Source organism: Lacerta agilis, chromosome 15, assembly GCF_009819535.1.
Source record: "Lacerta agilis isolate rLacAgi1 chromosome 15, rLacAgi1.pri, whole genome shotgun sequence".
In the NCBI taxonomy this organism is placed as follows: domain Eukaryota; kingdom Metazoa; phylum Chordata; class Lepidosauria; order Squamata; family Lacertidae; genus Lacerta; species Lacerta agilis.
Window position 1 is genome coordinate 1,988,104 of NC_046326.1, and position 20,073 is coordinate 2,008,176.

The window sequence follows — 20,073 nt, forward strand, 5'->3', positions numbered from 1 at the left end:
CCCATGGACCAGAGAATGCCAGGCACGCCTATCCTTCACTGCCTCTCGCAGTTTGGCCAAACTCATGCCAGTCGCTTCGAGAACACTGTCCAACCATCTCATCCTCTGTCATCCCCTTCTCCTTGTGCCCTCCATCTTTCCCAACATCAGGGTCTTTTCCAGGGAGTCTTCTCTTCTCATGAGGTGGCCAAAGTACTGGGGCCTCAACTTCAGGATCTGTCCTTCCAGTGAGCACCCAGGGCTGATTTCTTTAAGGATGGATAAGTTTGATCTTTTTGCAGCCCATGGGACTCTCAAAAGTCTCCTCCAGCACCATAATTCAAAAGCATCAACTGACAACTGTTAAATACTGCAATTAGTCTTAAGGGAAAAGCAAGGGGTGAGATGGCTAAAGATAGCTTTGTCATGTAGGGCAATGGATTTTGGGCATAATATTGACTATGATGCATGGACAAAATTATGGAATGAGACTTTGAAATTTACCGCATGTGTAACATTGAAAGAGAATGTTTACAAGATGATGTATAGATGGTATTTGACTCCAGTAAAACTATCAAAACTGTATAGAACACATGATAAGTCGTGTTGGAAATGTAGACAAGAGGAAGGGAATTTTTATCACATGTGGTGGACTTGCAATAAGGTTAAGGGGTTTTGGGAGTCTATTTACAATGAACTCAAGAAGATGTTTAAATATACTTTCCCAAAAAAACCTGAAGCCTTTTTGTTGGGGTTGATGGGAGAAGAAATAGCTAAGAAGGACAAAAGATTGTTCATGTATGCGACAACTGCAGCGAGAATATTGCTTGCCCAAAAGTGGAAATTACAGGAGTTACCAACGATTGATGAGTGGCAGACGAAGATGGTGGAATATGCTGAATTGGCAAAACTGACCGGCAGGGTCAGAAACCAGGATGACTCGAGGTTTCAAAGAGATTGGAGTAAATTTGTGGAGTACTTAAGATTGAACAGAGGAAGTTTAAAGACACTTGTAGGATTGGAATAAACCTTTGACATAGTTTAACATGGATGCAATATGAACCGCGCGACAAGATTGGACTAGAAAACCTGCTGACGTGGGGGAGGGGAGTAGCAGCTCGGCAGAGCATTGATTAAATGTAATGTATATTTGATGTTGAATTGGCAGTAATTTGGTATATTTGGAAAATAATAAAAATTTATTATTATTATTATTTTTAAAAAGATAGCTTTGTCATGTATAATGAGATAAGAATCCAAAGTCTTTGTTCAGACCAGGTCTCTCTGTGGTTTTAAGTTTGGTAATGAGTTGCAATTCAGCCACTTCTCTTTCCAGTCTGTTTCTGAAATTCGTTTGTATTAAGACAGCTACTTTGAGATCTTGTATAGAATGTCCTGGGAGATTGAAGTGTTCTCCTACTGGTTTCTCTGTCTTGTGATTCCTGATATCAGATTTATGTCCATTTATCCTTTGGTGTAGGGTTTGGCCTGTTTGTACAATATAGAGAGCTGAAGGGCACTGTTGGCATTTGATGGCATACACATTGTTAGAAGATGAACAATTAACTAGTCCTGAGAAGGTATGTTTGATGTTGTTGGAGCCAGTAATGGTGTTGTCCGGGTGTATGTGGCAGCAAAGTTGGCATCTGCGTTTATTGCAGGCTCTGGTACCAGTGTCCATGTTGAGTCCTGTTGTTGTATTATTGTGGATGAGGAGTTGTTTAAGATTGGGTGGCTGTTTGTAGGCGATGAAAGGTCTTCCTCCCAGAGCTTGAGAAAGAGAATTGTCATTGTCTAGGAGAGGTTGTGGATCTCTGATGATGCGTTGTACTGTTTTAACTTGGGAGCTGTATGTGATTACTAGTAGTGTTCTGTTGTTTTCTTTTTTGGGTCTGTCTTGCAGCAAGTTCTTTCTGGGTATCAGTCTGGCTCTGTTGATCTGTTGTTTAACTTCATCAGGCAGATATTTTAGTTCTAAAAAGGTTTGCTGTAGATCTCTTAGGTGAGAGTCTCTGTCTGTAGCATTGGAACAGATGCAGCTATAACGTAGGGCCTGGCTATATACAATGGATTGTTTGGTATGTTTGGGATGGTAGCTAGAAGCATGTAGATATGTTTGTCAGTCAGTTGGTTTACGGTATAAGGTGGTGTCTATGTGTCCATCCTGTATTTTTATAGCAGTGTCCAGAAAATGTATTTCTTGCATAGATTGGTTCATTGTTAGGTTGATGGTGGGGTGAAAGTCATGGAATTTCTGGTAGAAGGTGTCCAGGGTCTGTTGACCATGTGTCCAGATCATAAAAATATTGTCAATGTACTGCAGGTACAAGTGAGGTTTGAGTGGTTAGGAGTTTAGGAAACGTTCTAAATCTGCCATGAAAATGTTTGCATACTGTGGGGCCATGCGGGTGCCCATTGCTGTGCCGCTGAACTGAAGGAACAGATCATCACCAAATTTGAAGTTGTTGTGGGTAAGGACAAAATGACAGAGTTTGGTAGCAAAGTCTGCTGTGGTTTTATCTGAAATGGTGTTCCTTATAGCTTGTAAACCATCATTGTGTGGGATGTTGGTATACAGAGATTCCACATCCATAGTGCCTAGAATAGTGTTGTTAGGAAGATTATTCAAAGATTGTATTTTTCTCAGAAAATCTGTGGTGTCATGTACGTAGCTGGGAGCACTGATGGCATATGGTTTCAGAACAGAGTCCATATAACCGGAAACCCCCACTGTAATGGTGCCGATACCTGAGATGACGGGGCGTCCTGGATTTCCTGGTTTGTGTATTTCAGGTAGAAGATAGAAAGTTCCTGGTCGAGGTTCTGTTGGTGTGTTAGTGATGATCTGTTCTTGGATGTGTGGGGGTAGCTCCTTAACAATCTTGGTCAGTTCTTTTTTGTATTCTTCTGTGGGGTCTGAGTCCAATTTTATGTAAAAGGTGGTATTGGAAAGTTGTCTGTGAGCCTCCTGGATGTAATCAGTTTTGTTCATGATGATGACAGCTCCACCCTTGTCCGCCTCTTTAATTATAATGTCTGGGTTGTTCCCGAGATTATCTATGGCTCTCCTTTCAGCATGGTTTAGATTTTGTTGTAAGCAGTGGTGTTTTCTGGTCACATCCGTTTGGATTCTGCGGCGGAAGCAATCAATGTACAGATCTAGTGTGGTATTGCGTCCATCAGCAGGGGTCTATGTGGAGTCCCTTTTTGTGTAACATTTTTTTGGTGGTAGTTGGTGGTCAATGTTCAGTTCATTAATGTGTTTGGAGGGTTGTGGTTGCTCCCCAGTAGGTTGTGAAGATGTTGTTTGTTCTTTGTCTTGTTCTTGTCTGTGTTGGAAGTACTCCTTCAGGCATAAAAGGTGGAAAAATGCTTCGAAGTCCCCGCAGAACTGAATCATGTGTGGGGATTTGGCAGGGCAGAATGATAGTCCACGTGAAAGGACTGATTCCTCAGCTGGGCTGAGTGTTTGCTGTGAGAGATTGACAATATTGTTGATCTTGTTGTTCAACAACAACAAGGGAGTTCATGATGGATGGGAGTTTGTTAAAAGGGAGGTATTAAAAGCACAACTTCAAGCAGTACCAATGAGATGAAAACATGGAAGGTGCCTAAAGAAGCCAGGGTGGCTATCTAAAGAACTTTCAACTGAGTTAAGATTTTAAAGGGATATGTACAAAAATGGAAAAAGGGGGAAACCACCAGAGAGGAATTCAAACAAATAGCCAGCACGTGTAGAGATAAAGTCAGAAAAGCTAAAGCACAGAATGAACTCAGGCTTGCTAGAGAGGTTAAAAGCAATAAAAAGGGCTTTTATGAGTATGTCCGTAGCAAAAGGAAGAACAAGGAAACAGTGGGGTCACTTAAGAGGAGAAGATGGTGAAATGCAAACAAGGGACAGAGAAAGGGCAGAACTCCTCAATGCCTTCTTTGCCTCAGTCTTCTCCAAAAAAGAAAACAATGCCCAACCTGAAGAATATGGAGCAGATGATTTAGCAGGGGAAACACAGCCCAGAATAAGTAAGGAGGTAGTACAGGAATACTTGGCTAGTTTAGATGTATTAAAGTCTCCAGGGCCAGATGAACTACACCCAAGAGTATTAAAAGAACTGGCAGAGGTGATTTCAGAACCACTGGCAGTAATCTTTGAGAATTCCTGGAGAACAGGCGAAGTCCCAGCAGACTGGAGGAGGGCAAATGTTGTCCCTATTTTCAAAAAGGGGGAAAGAGAGGACCCAAACAATTACTGCCCAGTCAGCCTGACATCAATACCAGGAAAGATTCTTGAGCAGATCATTAAGCAAATGGTCTGTGAGCACCTAGAAAGGAACACTGTGATCACTAAAAGTCAGCATGGGTTTCTGAAAAATAAGTCATGTCAGACCAATCTGATCTCATTTTTTGACAGAATTACAAGCCTGGTAGATGAAGGGAACGCTGTGGATGTAGCCTACCTTGATTTCAGCAAGGCTTTTGACAAGGTGCCCCATGATATTCTTGTAAAGAAGCTGGTAAAATGGGGGCTAGACAATGCTACCATTCAGTGGATTTGTAACTGGCTGACTGACCGAACCCAAAGGGTGCTCATTAATGGCTCCTCTTCATCCTGGAGAGAAGTGACTAGTGGGGTGCCACAGGGTTCTGTCTTGGGCCCAGTCTTATTCAACATCTTTATCAATGAATTGGATGATGGGCTTGAGGTCATCCTGATCAAGTTTGCAGATGACACCTAATTGGGAGGGGTGGCTAATACCCCAGAGGACAGGATCACACTTCAAAATGACCTTAACAGATTAGAGAACTGGGCCAAAGCAAACAAGATGAATTTTAACAGGGAGAAATGTAAAGTACTACACTTGGGCAAAAAAAAATGAAAGGCACAAATACAGGATGGGTGACATCTGGCTTAAGAGCAGTACATGTGAAAAGTTAGTCATCCCTATAAACATCTATGGGCCCATCCTGAGCAGGACTAACACTGGATACAACCCAGTATTCCCTCATATAGATTGTATGGAATTCATTGCCACAACATTTGGTAATGGCCATTAGCTAATATAGCTTCAAAATGGTGTCTGACCCATTCTACCTTAGTATGCCTACCGCCACCTATTAATCATGATGACTAAATGGGATCTCCATGTTCAGAGGCAGTATGCAACTGAGTACTAGGTGACAGCCCTCATGCCCTGTCAGTGGGCTTCCGACCAAGAGGTATCATGGTTCATCACTGTGTGAAGTTGAATGCTGCTTGGTGGATCTTTGGTGAACGTGTCCTCTTCTCCATCTGCATTCCAGGTGCAACGGCTAATGCAAAAAAGATGCAGACACTGGGGCTAGGCTTCAGCTTGGCCATTCCTTTCTTTTGCAAAGCCTTGCTCATCTCTTAAGCATGCTCTAGCACAGGCTTCCTCAACCTCGGCCCTCCAGGTGTTTTGAGACTATAATTCCCAGCATCCCTAACCACTGGTCCTGCTAGCTAGGAACCAAGGAACACAGCTTTTATATATGCAAGTCATTCTATTGCACTTAAAAGCGTTTCTTATTCATACAGCTATGTAGTTGTATCAGAATTATTTCCAGATGAGAACCAAAGGCTGAGAATGAAAAATTTGCTCAAAGCCACCCTGGTGATTCCACAGCTGAAGTGATATTTAGAGCCAAGGCGCTTATTCTACTGAGTAAGATAGCACTACATAGTCCCAATATGGCTCAGAAAACCATCTGGGGAGCTGTGTGTGACCCTCCCCTTTCCAAAACAGCCTGCAACCTTCTGAGATTGCAGGCGAGTCTTGTAAACATGTGAGGCTGTTTGTTCACCTTTGGAAAACCCCATCATTTCACAAGGAGTCCAAGAAGGAAGGAAAAGTTCTAACTCCTGCCTGTACAGGTGCACCAAGTGGAAACACAAGACACAATTGGAAAACATACACCCTTTCACTCTGGGTTTATTGCTGCGGTGTTACACGGTGTCCATGGAAACTGCATGAACCACCCCACCAAACTCCCCTTCCTTATATAGGAACTCATAGCAACCATTCCAAACAGAACACAAGAGGAAAAATTATTCAAATGGATCACAAACAGCTTATGCTGACAGAGTTGCCATTCCAAATTCTCCACTTAACTTCATACTTATGCAACTTGGGGCAGGGGGTGGGGGAGAGATTCAGCCAAAACATTAAAATCAGGCCACATCGCAGACTGGCAAGGGACATTGTGGGACCTGCAACAGAATATGGCAGTGTGGAGTGTCCCTGCTCAGTGTTACAGCCAGCAATCAATACCCTCTTCAAGGATACACCATTCCACCCCCAACCCCAAATATTCTGTTCACTCACAGCAGTCATTCCGTATTCCATGCCCAATGAATGTACCAGTTCTCCTCAGCAAGCCTTGGTGCTCTGAGCCTGATTCTTTCCTCTTAAGCAAGAATGGGGCTATTTGGGCTGCATAAGGACCCACATTTGGAGAATGAATCTGTTCCTTGGATACAGGATACAGGGGAGCAAGGGGGGAATAAACCCTAGAGCTTAGTCAACCTTTATGAAACTGGTGGGAAGAAAGAGGGACAGGCAACTTTATATTGGCACAATTCCAAAGTAAATTATGATGCACATAGTACCACCATGGCTCTTCATATGCAGAAAGACAGGACCCGGTAGGACATAGTGTAGTGGAGAGAGGGAAAGAGAGACAACAGGGGAGAGAAGCAGAAGAAAGGAGAACTAGAAATGAATTTGAGTAAATACTACTCCATATATTTAAAACAAAATTAAAAATTAAAAAATTCCTTCCAGTAGCACCTTAGAGACCAACTAAGTTTGTTCTTGGTATGAGCTTTCCTGTACATTCACACTTCTTCAGATACACTGAAACAGAAGTCGCCAGACCCTTATATATAGTGAGAGAGTGGGGAGGGGACATCCATATATTTAGGCACTGTTTCAGTTGGCGACAGAGAGAGGCTAAAGAGGTTAAACTACAAGTTGAACTGTGAAAGTTGGTTTTGAGCTGGGGCTTCCACAATTACATGTTGTTGTTGTTGTTGTTCAGTCGTTCAGTCGTGTCCGACTCTTCGTGACCCCATGGACCAGAGCACGCCAGGCACGCCTATCCTTCACTGCCTCTCGCAGTTTGGCCAAACTCATGTTAGTAGCTTCGAGAACACTGTCCAACCATCTCATCCTCTGTCGTCCCCTTCTCCTTGTGCCCTCCATCTTTCCCAACATCAGGGTCTTTTCTAGGGAGTCTTCTCTTCTCATGAGGTGGCCAAAGTACTGGAGCCTCAACTTCAGGATCTGTCCTTCTAGTGAGCATTCAGGGCTGATTTCTTTGAGAATGGAAAGGTTTGATCTTCTTGCAGTCCATGGGACTCTCAAGAGTCTCCTCCAGCACCATAATTCAAAAGCATCAATTCTTCGGCGATCAGCCTTCTTTATGGTCCAGCTCTCACTTCCGTACATTACTACTGGGAAAACCATAGCTTTAACTATACGGACCTTTGTCGGCAAGATGATGTCTCTGCTTTTTAAGATGCTGTCTAGGTTTGTCATTGCTTTTCTCCCAAGAAGCAGGCGTCTTCTAATTTCGTGACTGCTGTCACCATCTGCAGTGATCATGGAACCCAAGAAAGTGAAATCTCTCACTGCCTCCATTTCTTCCCCTTCTATTTGCCAGGGGGTGATGGGACCAGTGGCCATGATCTTAGTTTTTCCACAATTACATATGTGTCAACTATTTAAAGCTCATGACTTCCCCCAAAGAATCCTGGGAACTGTGGTATGTTAACAGTGTTAGAAATGATAGCAGTTCCTAGGATTCTTTGCAGGACATCATGTATTGCTGGAGTCTTATGAGAAAAGGAAAACAGTGGGCAGCTCAGAGTGGTAAATATGTGGGAGTGATGGTCAACCTGAAACACATGTAAGAAGGCAGGAGAGCTACAAGCTAAGGGGTCAAAACCATGGAGAACTTTCAAGGTATTATTGTAATAAGCCAGTGCTGAATGCAGAAGTGATAGGAAAATGTGTTGTGAAAAACACCTTTTATATTTATGGGTGGAAGGACTGGGTTTTAATCCTGCTTTCAAGTAATTTATTGAACACACTTTGTGTGAAGTTCTTTGAGACAGAGACCATTTCTCCTGCCAAGTCAGAGTCTTCTAACCATTGCAAGACGATAATTAAGAGAAAAAAACCTAATGATATTTTATGCGCCACCCATCAAAAGAAAATTACTCACTCTGGGTGTGTGGGCGAGCAAAATCCTGCAAGGCTGTTTTAGTGACTACACTACAAAAATAACCATGTTAAAGAAGGCTTGTGAAACATGCTTGGTGCTCAACAGTGTAATAACATTGTTTGTAGTTGCCTGTTTGGAAATAAGAAAGCATAATGATGACCACATCAGGGAAACTGAGATTTGGCTGAAGAAAGGTTGAGAGTCATATGTCTTTTACTCAACTTCACAGGTGAGGGAGCTATACAGCCCCAACCAAGCCTGACGTCAGCACCCAGCATGGCTCAGCACTGTACGGAAAAATGTTGGGCCATGCAGGCAGCAATCTCCTTTACCTACATGCCTCTGGAACTCACCCCAACACATGCATCAGAAGCTGGGTCCAGAGGCCCTGGGAGAGAAGGAAGTTGGCAGCAACAGCCACAGATGCCTTACTCGCTACCTCTTTTTTTTTTACACCCCTGAGTTAAGCACCAGGTTACTGGACTTGTGCTGCTTTCAGCATTGCTGTCTGTTCCCATCCACATCCTGGTAAGCTTTGGGGGCCACTATGGAGGCGCTGGTGGGTCAACAGAGAGCACCACACCAAGGGTCTCATCATTTTTGGCACCATCCTGTAAGACTGTGTATGATGGAACTGGCATGACATCTCACTTCCATGACCTGCTTCCAAGTGGCTAGAAATTAAAATGTGCTGAACACAATTGCATTTCTATATGCAACTGCCTAGTATCTCGTGCCAGGATGGAGAATCTGTGGCCCTCAATCATCCCTGATCACAAGGCTATGCTGCTTGGGAGTGAAGGGAGTTGGAGTCCAACATCATCTAGAAGGCTACTGGTTCCCCTGCCCTGGCCTAGTCCAACAAGGAATGTAGTCCAATCCCATGTAGGTTTCCTCAGATAGGCTATATACTTCACTAAGTTGAGACTTGCTTAGGGTCTCTCAATTTCAACTGCACATGTCAAAATCACAGCAGTAAACAAAGCAGATCTGAACAATAAATCAAAGCAAAATGGAGTTCCAGCTGTTCAATATCCTCCTGAGCCAAGATATTTGTTTTGAAGGGGTTCAACAAACTTAGTTTGCTTTCCTGGGCAGAACCTCTATATAGGAGCAGCCACTGCAAATACTTTTCATGCAGAAGGTTCAATCTCTAGCAGACACAATCGACAAGAGCTTGGGGAGCAGAAGTAGGGAAGCACCACCTGAGCTCCAGAAGAACAGTAGGCTAGACAAAACAAAATAGACTAACTCAGTTGCCTGGTTCACCTGTAATACAAAGCTATTATTTCTTTTAGCTTAACTATGGTTTGTTTGTACATCTGAACCTACCCCAGCCAGCCAACTATGGTGCATCTGTGGTCAACATACTAGAATATAAACCATGGTTTGAAGTTTACTTATGAACTTGCCTTGTCTTAACCATGCCTTCTTGTTACAGCCAAACCCACAATATGGACTTAATCCCAGTTTGTTGCAACACCCACCACAGATGCTTACAGAGGCACAAGAAAATAACAGTTAGAAAACAAAACCAACATTAGGCCTATACAGATCAAGCCACGGTTCCTCTGCTGATCTGTGACGCTGACAAACCATGGCTTAGCATTATGTGCAAATGCAGCAAGCTTAAAGCAGATTCGAAGCAAACTCTATATACAGATTTCTTTCAAAAACCTATTTGTATAAAAGAAGAAAAGAAACCAACTTAGATCAAAACAAGTTCAGGGCTTCTAGAAGCCATTGTTAAATGAGCTCACTTTTTAAATAAAAATTGCTCCTAATCTTGAAATGAATGGCAAGCACTCAAGCCAGTTAATATAAGAATTTGCCAGCTGGTCTCTCATATAAAAACCTACATAACATGAAAGCCAATTACTGATTAATGAAGTGAGTGAACACGGCCCTTGTAATTCTGCTACATTCCCAGTGTGCACTTCAGGCTTTTATTCTCTTGAGTAAACACAGCAGCCAGTGTGGCAGCACAAAAATCATGATCGCAACGCTTAAAATCTCCTCTAGTCTCCTTTTTTTCTTTTTCTTTTTGCTAATTCCTGCTGCCTCTTTGAAGAAAAAAAAAGCCTTCTATTTTGCCCACTAGAACTAGAAAACTGCCAGTTAATCCAGGTTGAACATTTGCTTTCAAAACCCAATTGAACTTGGCTTTATGCACTTCTTTGATAACTAGGGAAACTGAAATTGCTTTGCGCTGTGATTACACACTTGTAGAGCAAGTGACTGTAATCGCAATGACAGAAGTCACTTATGCTTTGGGTGGGGAGAGAAACACATGCAGTAGAAATTATAATATTTCCTATGGCTTCCCAAAGCATTGTAGTGCTTCATGTTTAACCTGCAATTGATATCCCAAGTTACTCAAAAGAGGTCACATTCAGAATGCTATTCTGAGTCCACTTACTTGGAAATAAGTTCTCTTGAAATCAACAAAACTATCATCCACTGAGAAGTGCTTGTGGTGAAAGACTACAAAAGGTTGAACAGCAAGGGACTAGGGAGATAAACCATGTAGAAGACAAGACCCTTTCACCCACCTGCCAGAGATCAGCATTTGAAATGTGTGGACACAGATGACTTGGCTGCTGCAGTACTGTACTCCATGCTCTGGTAACTTCCAGAATGGATTACTACAATGCATCCTTGAAGATGATTCAGAAACCTCAGTTGCTCCAAACTGCAGCAGCTAGATTACTGGCTGGGGTTCCATTTAGACCTCATATAACCTCTTCTTTAAAACAGCTGCATGGGTTGCCAGTTCATTTCTAGGCCCATTGGTGTTTAAAGCCCTAAATAACTCAGGCCCCAAATACCTGAAATACTAACCTACTTCCATAGATCCTCCCAGGTGTTGAGATCAGCAGAGGGGGCCCTCTTGGTAGTTCCTCCACCCTCAGAGACCCAGGGCAGGGGTGGGTGTTGCCCCAGGAGAGGGCATTATCTGTGGTGGCCTCTAAGCCCATCTGGGGCTTCTGCCACCTTCATTACACAGCATTTGGAGGATGCTGGACATGTTACTTGAGGTGTGTATTTTTAGGAGCCACCTTATTTTTATGATTGTAAGTTGTTTCAAACTGTTTTTAAGGTTGTGTTCAATGTTGTAACCTATCATGGGACTTTAGAGTGAAGGGTAGGCAATTAATAAATAAATAATCCAGACAGTAATAAATCTATTCAATAAAAAAGTAATAAAATTAAGAGATCGTTTATTCTGTACGCACAAAGCAACAATCACCAACATTCAAACAAAGCTTTCAATCCTTCAAGAAAGCATGACAAGTCACAGGCTAGAGGTCAACATCTGGTAGGTCAAGTTACTAATTTTACAGAAAGCCAAAAGCCCATCCTTATTGCCAGCAACACCTGCTCTAGGTTGCCCCACCATCATCATTTCCTCCAAATGTCTCTTTTGCCTCCAGTTGCAACTAGAGAGTCAGCCAATTCTTCTCAGGGGGGCAGACTTGTCCCTTGGCCTCTGATTATTGATCTCCACTGCACAGGGTTAAACTGTCTAACAAATAGGAAACTGAAGGATTTCAAATAATATTAATTCTCCGTAATACTGAGTTACTGAAAACCTGGATCTTCTGTTCACATCCTAATACAAGACTTCTGTTCTTAGCCTACGAACCTGCAGAAACTGCTGTGCAAGTGTTTGCTCTTAAGATGCAGGTTGACACCACAAATGTCAACTCAAGGCAGCAATTTTGCATTGATAATACCTTTTAGACACATCACCAAATCAAGTAACATTTGTTTTGGGATGTTTGTTTTCCAGACAGGCACACATCAGTATGAAATCCTGACAACAAAGTACAACGTGGCTTTCACACGGGTTGAAATTAAAGGGCTACCTTAGAGCCATTTCACCCACTGCAAGTGTTTTCCTCCAAATGACACTTAAGAGGGAGCCACAGCTAATTATTGCTTCTTGACTAGTGTGCCTAAGAACATAAGAGCCCTGTTGGATCAGGCCTAAGGTAGAGTTGCCATATTTCAAACAGTGAAAATCTGGAAAGAAAAGTTGTTGTGCTTTTTGTGTGTGGCAAATTCACCCCCCCCCCCCAAAAAAAAGAAAAACAGTTTGGGGGCTATTTAAGGACAATCACCAAAAACAACACAGCCAACATGGGCTGCCACACATCCAGCTTTTCTGCCCAGACACTGCTCCCGACTGCAGTATTCCGGATATGTCTGGTAAATTCCGGCCCATCCAATTCCACAGTCAGTTTGCACAGTGGCTAAACAGGTGCCTGGGGGGAGACCACCAACAGGACCTGAGTGTCATAGCCCTCTTACCATTCCCAGCAAATGATATTCATAGGGGAAACTGCCTTATAAGCAACATATGAAAAGTTTTTAAAGGGGAGGGGGAGCCCCACTCAATGGACCAGAATGTGGTCTAAGCTCACTCTGAAACTCACCTACAGGTGGTACCTAACACCAAGAAAACTAGCGCTAATATGCCCAGGAACCTCACCAAAATGCTTGAGAGGGTGCACCTCCACAGGCACATACCTCCACATGTGCTGGGAGTGCCCCAAAATCCAACTATTCTGGACAACAGCCATATGAGAAATATGTAAAATAACTGAGCAAGTATTAGAAATCACTCCAGAATTGGCCCGCTAAACATCTTCCAAGACAATAATGCCCATTTACACCACAAAGAACTCATAACCCACCTACTTTCAGCAGCCAGAAACATCATAACCAGACACTGGAGAGACCTGTCAGGAGTAAGCATGGACAAATGGTACCAAATAGTATGGGAAACAGCCCTACTAGAAAAATTAACCAAGAAGAAGAAGAAGAAGAAGAAGAAGAAGAGGAGGAGTTTGGATTTGGTATCCCGCTTTATCACTACCCGAAGGAGTCTCAAAGTGGCTAACATTCTCCTTTCCCTTCCTCCCCCACAACAAACACTCTGTGAGGTGAGTGGGGCTGAGAGACTTCAAAGATGTGTGACTAGCCCAAGGTCACCCAGCAGCTGCATGTGGAGGAGCGGAGACAGGAACCCGGTTCCCCAGATTACGAGTCTACCGCTCTTAACTACTACACCACACTGGCTCTGAAACTGACACGGGGACAAATATAAGAAGACGCCTTCACCCCGGTATGGTTACCCTTTATCACATACACAGCCCAACAAGACAATGACAAAAATCCACCAACAGCATACGAATCAATATGGCTAACCTGATCCAAAACACCCACCCACCCAACTCACACATGAAAACAAAGACCACCACAGCCAATCACAAATGAACAGCCACACCCTAGGGCCAACCCCAACCTCTCTCACCACCAAAGGAACACAAGTGAATAGCAGAGAAACTGCACAAGCTACGCTGACACAAAACCCCACATATATTAAGTAAAATAGAAACATTGCCACCCGACCCCACCCCCACTCAGCTCTCCCACCTCCACCTCTCTCCCCCTTTTCTTCCTAATGTCTCAACAAATGAAACTGACCTGTAAAAAGGGAGGGGGAGGAGCAGGAGACCAGGGCCTGTTATAAAAGACCCATTGCTGGGGCCCTCTGGGCCACTCCCTAATGATGCCCCTGTTGCGGGACTATTTTCATGTTACACTTTCCACTGAGAGCTACAAGCAGAAGCAAGTCCAGAAAACATGAATATTCTCAGAAATAGGGGTAACTTCCATTTTTCTGTTTGCTTGTTCCTGTATCTTCAGAAAGAGATCTGGCTCTGACTGCTTTTTTTAAAAAGTACAGTATGTATAAAGTACAGTATGTATAACTGCGGGAGGCAGTGAAAGATAGGCGTGCCTGGCGTGCTCTGGTCCATGGAGTCACGAAGAGTCGGACACGACTGAACAACTGAACAACAACAACATGTATAAAGAAGACTAGAGAAAAGTTCCAAAGCTTCCATATCCTACAGAAGTTTACTGCAACCCTAAACACAAGTTTGCCTTCAGATCACAAGAAAGAAATAGCTATGAAATCAAGAGTGGAGAACTGGACAAATTTTGTTTGTCTCAAAGTTGAGTCCTGCAATGAAGATGCCTTCTGCAAAATGGAAACATACACAGACCTTCTTTGAGTGTCAATGTGATGTAAGTGAGCAACACTTTTTGGGAGGAAAGGTGATCTGGGCGGAGGAAAGATCAGAACCTCACATCAGTTACACCCATCTTCTAATTGCAATCAAGTGCTATCGTAGTCATTAATTAAATGTTCAAAACATCCATGTGAGGCAATTATCAGTCTTCATTCTACAAATGAATACACTGAGCAGCAGATAGAAAGAGCAAGGCTGGGACAGATTTAGGAACACAGCGAGACACTGACAGAGTCACACTTGACTTTGGAGGAAGTTGCCTTACATCAAGTCAGATTATGGGTCCATCTGGCTCAGTACTGTCAACACTGACTAGGAGTGGCTCTGCAGGGTTTCAGGCATGAAACCTTTCCCAGTCCTATCTGGAAATGCCAGGGATTGAACTCGGGGTCTTTTGCATGCAAAGCAAATGATCTACCACTGAGCTACAGTCCATTCCCCAAGAGAAGACACTTTGCAAAAATGAAGGGATTGGTAAAAGGGAAGTTGAAAAGCAGAGTCAGGAAGGTAAAATCTTTCCAGAATTCCTGTGAACTGTTCAAAACCATAATAATAGAAGTCGGGAAACAATACATACCATATATTAGAAAAGGCACTGCCAGGACTGAGAGGATGCCAGCATGGTTAATGAGCAGAGTGAAGGAAGCTATTATAGAGGCAAGAAGGCTCCCTTAAGAAAATGGAAATCTTATCCAACTGAAAATGAAAAGGAACACAATTATTTGCCAAAAAAACAGTGCAAGTAGACAACAAGGGATGCAAAAAATAATTTGAGAAGCACACTGCTTCTCACAAGCAGTGAGAAAAAACCACAAAGACGAACAACAACAAAATTCTCAGGTATGTTAGAAGCAGAACACCAGCTGAGGATTGGGCTAGAGTCGCTAGACCTTCGGATGGCAAGGGAGTCAAAGGTGTGCTAAAAGAAGAAAAGGAGATTGCAAAGAAGCTGGTTGGTTTTTTCTCTTTTTCATCTGTCTTCACAGCATAAGTTGTAGGGTAGATCCTGTGCCTAAATTAGCTTTCTCAGAATGGAAGTCTAAGGAACTGAGACAAACAGTAGTGACAAGAGATGAAGTTCTAGGTCTTATTGTCAAATCAGAAACTGACAAATTATTGAGTCTGGACAGCTTCCACCCAAGTGTTCTTAAAAAAGCTCAAATGGGAAATTTCTGATCTTATAACAAAAATATGCAACACGTCCCTAAGATCAGTCTCCATACTTGAGGACTGGAGAGTGAGCTAAGTAATGCCAATTTTTAAACAAGGATCCAGAAAATTACAGACCAGTTAGCTTAATGTTTTCTTTTCTGGAAAAACTAGTGGAAATCATTGTTAAAGATAGTACTACCAAGCATATACTGTAGAAGAAAAAGTCTTGCTGAAGCAGAACCAGCATGGCTGCTCTAAAGGTAGGTCCTGTGTTCCTTAACTTTTAAGAGTTTGGGTTTTTTTAGAGTGACAGCAAGCATATAAACAGAGGTGACCTAGTTAATCCTGTGTACTTAAGACTTTCAAAAAGTATTTGACAAAGTACCTCAAGCAAAAACTTTTGATTAAGCTTGGCAGTCATAAGAGAAGTACCTCAGAAGCTGGTTAAGGAACAGGAAGCAGAGAGGAGGAACAAACAGACAAGTCTCCCAACAGAGGGATGTAGAATGTAGAGCCTCCCAAGGGTCAGTATTGGTACCTGAATTTCTTAACTTATTCATAAATAATCTATAGAGTAAGGGATGAGCAGTGAGGCCACCTTAAAGAAAACGGGATTGTGAAGAGCTCCAAAAGAATCTCTCCACACTGCTTGAATGGGCAGTAAAATGGAAAATGCCGTTCAATGTAAGCAAGTGCGAAGTAATGCAGTCATAGTTAATAGCTCAATGAAGATGTTAGCCCATGTGCAGCAGCTGTGAAAAGAGTGAATTCCATGTTTGGGATCATTAGAAAAGGAACTGCGGGAAAACCAACCCTGACATTATACAAATCTATGGTGTGACCACATTTGGAATACTGTGCACAGTTCTGGTTACCTCATCTCAAAAAGGATATTGCAGAACTGGAAAAGATAGAAAAAACATCAACTAAAATGATCAAGGGGCTGGAGCAAATTCCCTAGGAGGAAAGGTTACCACACTGGGGACTTTTTAGTTTAGAAAAAAGGCAAGTAAAAGCATAGAGATGTATAAGATTATGCCTTGGGTGGAGAAAGCAAACATGGAGAAGTTCTTATCCTGTCTCGTAATACTAGAATTCAAGGCCATTCAGTGAAGATGAATATTGGAAGCTTCTGGACAGACAAAAGGAAGTACTTTATTATTATTTATAAAATTTGTATACCACGCTTCATTGGTAAATCTCAGGGCACTTCACAGCATAAAAATATAATATAAAAACTCAATACATAATAAAAACAAGTACCAAAATGAAATGAAGCAACCCCCTCCTCCCTTCACCCAGTGCATTGTTGAACTATGGAACTTGCTCCCAAGAGGCAACCAAGGCCACCAAGATGTTCAGCTTCAAGCAGGCATTTGACCAATTCGTGGAGGATAAGGCTATCAATGGCTACCCATCAAGATGGTTATTTTCTGCCTCCACTGCTGGAGGGAGTAAGCCTCCGTAGGCCAGTGGCTGGCAATCACAAGTGAGGAGAGTGCTGTTGTGCTCAAGTCCTGCCTGCCGGCTTCCGGCTGGCCTCGGGGAGAGCAGAGGGATGGACTAGATGGGTCTTTGATCTGATCCAGCAAGACACTTCTTATGTTCTCTTTATCTCAATTTGTTTGGTAGACCCTAAGACTTAAAAGTATTAAATGGCAGGTCAGCACTGGCTGAGGAGGGGCCATTGCTGGAGAAAAGGCGGCACGCGCAAACTGAATTAAGCCGTGTGGCAGATCCTCTGCACAAAGAAAACACCCAAACTGAATGTTAGAAATAAAGTTCATTCGCTTTTTATGCAGGGCTCCCAGAAAACAAAGTGATACAAAAGCAAGGCATATTTTACACTGACATTTGGGAATTAGGGTGGGAGCCCCTCAACAACAGACCTGTCCTCCCCAGACATGCATATTTTAAGTGCCTTGTTCACTTCAGAGTTGGCTGCAGTCTTAATGAATGAGTCTGACCTCCCACAGCCTAGTCTGCACGTCATCGAGACCCTTTTCTCCCTCTGAAGACGTACGGCATTCCGGCGCTCCGTGAATAAACCAATTCATTCAAGAAGCGGCAGCACGAACTCACCCTGGCCTTCTCGGCATGAATTAGCAACTATTACAGTCAATGTGGTCTCTGCCAGCTATTGACAAACTGAACTGAGGGTGATTGTTTGCTTTTACACACAGACAAACCTCTAGAGTTTGATTCCTCTGGCATTCACATTTAAAAATGAGGCCACCATATGCAGAAGAACTGATGTTGCCACAATTTGCTGCTGGAGAGAAAGGCAGGAGTTACAGATTTCTGAAAAAGGAACCATCTTGACAATGCCCCCTTTTTTCTCAATGAAGTAAATTTTCAGAAATTCTACAGCACCCCCAACCCTTCCCTGCAACGCAGTGTTTAAGAATGTTGCTACCATGTACGCAAAGGCCCAAGAGACTTAAGGTCACCGCTAGTTCTCTACCTGATCCTATGAGGTTGCCTTATATAGTCATAATCTTGGTGCGCCTAACCAAGTCTTGTCTATTTGGAACTTTATTCCTACAATGTATGTTCCTTACCACTGAGCTATGGACCTCTTCTAATCCAGAACAACCAGCATGGGACTCAAACCTGCAGCCCTGGCTTTCGCCTTGAGCTTACTCTGCTTCTGCCATGTTCTCAGACGCATCTTTCACAGGGCTTTGAAAAGAGACTCTCAATAAGCTAGGTTCAGGAGAGCTTTTGGCAGGAAGTGAAAGCAGCACGCAAAACCAGAAATGCCCCACCTGACTTCTTCCCAGAAGCAGTTTACAGTGGCTTCACCACAAGCTCCAAAAGAGGCCACAGTGAGAGATGGATTTATGAGGTTTTTCTACTGCTTAATATAAAAATGTTGCAACATTCAATAAAAGGTCCTAAAAATGAGATTTAAAACAAAATGCAACTGTGTATCACAAACCAAACTGAGAAGTACAAAGCAAACAAGAAAATTAAAAGCTTGATAAAAATGTAAGTAAATATGTTTGGTGTTCAAAGGTCATTACTGTCTCAGCCTGAGCCAATTTAAAGAGTCAGGGAAGCCAATTTTAGTTTGCAGCCCAATAATCCTAAATGCTCTTGATACACATAAGCTTTGTGCTGCATTGTACCTGCTAAAGGAAGCATATGATGTTTTGGAGGACATACTAAATTCATTTATACACAAAGAGTACCTTCCCAATGATTTTCCCAATTCCAATCTCTAATTAGAATACAAAATTAACTCCTCCTATTGCTTTTAGAATATTTTTCCTCACTCCTGCACGGATGCATTTCCTCACTCCTGCACGGATGCATAAGCAGAACACAGCCAGTTTTAAAGCATTTTTATTATAGGATGTTTTTCTCTTTTTAAAAAAGCTCAGAATTATGACATCAATGTATTGTGCTGTGGAATTTTTTACAATATCAATTTCTACATTTTAGCACTGGGCTTTTAGCAAGTTCTGACTTAAACACAAGGGTGGGGGCTTAAAATAAGTAGAAGCCCTTGAGGGAGTTTATTTTCCAAGGATAACACTCAGTTCTATTTTGTAAAAAAAATAATACACATCTTTTTGTTTTGAACTAAAGAACACACAAATAATGTCTTGTTCCCAAACAGATTCACCCTGAAGAACATCCCTATTATTGTACAGCAGAAGCAAAACCTTACAAGTGTCTGCCCAAGTTTGTTAGTTTATGGTGAAGTTTGGCTAATGGCACCAACTTCCCATTGTAGGGGTGGGGGACCAATGAGGATGGTCTCGCCACAGAGACTTTTGGAATCCAATGGATTTCTGAATGCTGTGTCTAGGGAATTCTCTGGTGGATAAAACTGGTGGTCTTGCTGCAGAGGGCCACAGATATGATCGCTCCTGAATGCCCTCTCCAACACTGCAGAGAGCATTCAGCTCCTGGTATACTGGGGAACTACCGTATATCGCGGCGTATAAGGCGACTGGGCGTATAAGACGACCCCCCAACTTTTCATGTTAAAAAACAGAGTTTGGGGTATACTCACCCAAGCGCAGGACGGCCTCCGTGGCTGTTGAGGCGGCGGCAGCGGTGGCGGGAGCAGCGGGGAGAACCTGCCCATCGCCGCACAGGAGCCGGCTCCATGGCGGCTGAGGCAGCGGTTGCGGCTGTAGCGCCGGGGAGAGGTTCCATGGTGGCTTAGACGGCGCACGCACGGCACGCTGAGTCGGCGCGCGCACGCAGCCAGTGGCGGGGCGGAACTCCGGGTCACGTCGCATGATGTTGCCGGCGTACAAGACGACCCCCGACTTTAGTGAAGATTTTTCGGGATTAAAAAGTCGTCTTATACGCCGCGATATACGGTACATGTGATGAAACAGACCAGAAGACAGCTAGAGCACAATTGTGCCTACTGCATGGCAAAGACCTGCTTCGCTACTTCCATCTCATCGTTGAGAGAACAGCCAGCAAAGCTCTTCAGGGAGGTCCGTAGGCTGTTGACATCTATATTGGCGTATGGAGCCCACAAAACCTCAGAGAAGCTTTGTGAGTTGCTTGCTGGGCACTGTGAAGACAAAGTCATCCATTTCCATAGCGAGCTATGACTCAGCTATAC

The 20,073-nt window shown here is 43.1% G+C and overlaps 1 protein-coding gene across 2 annotated transcripts in view; it reads right to left on the reverse strand.

Moving 5' to 3' along the window:
* Window positions 1–20,073, reverse strand: part of BIN3 (bridging integrator 3) — a 125,471-nt gene that overhangs the window by 81,336 nt on the left and 24,062 nt on the right. The gene's annotated exons all lie outside the window — the stretch shown is intronic.